Here is a 1,733-nt window from a genome sequence, read left to right on the forward strand (position 1 = left end):
CTTCTGAGCCTATTTTGCAGCGGCACTGCAGCTTTTTTTGGGTTCTAAACACAATAAACCTGAGCACGTTTTCCTCCCATCCCTGATTGCTATGTGGCATGGCCAGACCCTCCTCCAGCACGCTTTGGAGGAGGGTCTGGCAAAGTGAGACTACTACAAAGCTAACGTAAACTCAAGTTAGCTCAAGTAGGGACTAGAAATCGCCTCTACTGTTTTTTATTTAGTTTTTTTTTTACCACAATTTGAATAAAGTTTGATCGTGTCTTTTATTTTCTTGGTAACCATTGTGTGGATAATAGCAACATTACACCAGAGGGTGTCCATGCATAGAAGTTAAAGCGCACCCTCTTGTGTAACATTGCTTGTTAAATGCACAACCACAAAACAACAGACTGTGTGTGTGCTTCAATGCACTATTTTCCAGCATGTATGTGTACACGAAACACCTGCGTGCACTTGGGCACCACTATTCCCTCCCTCCATGCCTTTATCTGTGTATGCCTCTATGTGTGCGTCTCATTGTGCGTGCATGTGTGTGTTTGTGCGTGTGATGGCCTAGAACAGTAATGTAAGCCTTCTCCTCAGCTGGGTTGATCTCATTGTGTCAAGCTCTGGGCTTTGACTAATCACTCTAAAAAAATGGACTCAGCAAACTCGACACACTAACATGAACACACACGCACATATCCACACAATGATGCAAACTGCTTCACTATTATTCCTCCCCATCTCCCCCCATCTCTTCATCTATTGCTGTCTCTGTCATTGCCATCTGTCTCTCAGCTCCAACATCTTCCCTTTGCCTCAGTTTCTTTCTCTCTTTCCATGACTCTTCTGCTGTCCCTTTGCATTCTTCTCTGATAGATTTAGTTTCATGACATTTTTAGTTGGTAAACAGTGTCTGTGAATGATAGGGATGTTGGGAGGAAGACAAAGGTCATGGGGTTAGATTAACACTGCGTGGTTTACATGTTTTGTTTTCAGTTTGTGTGCTTTTTCATTTTTATATTTGATGCATGTTCTTAATTCAAACCATAATGTGAAGCTTTATCGACTCCTTGTAGGGAAACTGACATGTTGGTTGTCCTCTTCCACAAGGTGAGAAGTCAGGTTCAACCAGAGAACTCATTGTAAAATCTGAAACCACTAACATTAAAAGAATATTGTACACATCATGGCTGGCCCCAAATACAGGCCAGGCAAGAAAACCATAGGGGGATAAGCTCATGGTGCCTTGATAAATTTAAGCAATATAACAATTTAAGTTTAAGCACTCTGTTTTTTCTGGATTACTCATCAAGTGTTATAGTCCTTTTTCAGTCACTGTGTGTGTATCTGTGTTAACCCTTGTCTGGTGATCATATTTTTGTTACACAGCAAATGTTCCCGGGTCTGGTGGATCCACCACATTATTAGACTTTTAAATCAATACAGCCATAAAAATACTTAACAGGTGTTTACTTTAGCTCAATTACCAATGACATTTACATCAGTTATGGTTCACATTTGCCATTTACCCCTGTGAGATCACATTTATGATCACATGATCATTTTGTTTTTTTTGTGAGAAAACAAGGAAATTAATTTATGAAAAAGGTTAAAAAAAAAATAGAAACAAGATTTTGGATAATTGTTGGTGCTCATTTCTTAGAGTTTAATCAAAAAAGGTGAAAATTGCTTGAAATATAACACTTTTGTAACTTTGTGTGGGAATGGCGAGTAAAGAAAGACAA

Source organism: Etheostoma spectabile, chromosome 15 (assembly GCF_008692095.1).
Source record: "Etheostoma spectabile isolate EspeVRDwgs_2016 chromosome 15, UIUC_Espe_1.0, whole genome shotgun sequence".
NCBI lineage: Eukaryota > Metazoa > Chordata > Actinopteri > Perciformes > Percidae > Etheostoma > Etheostoma spectabile.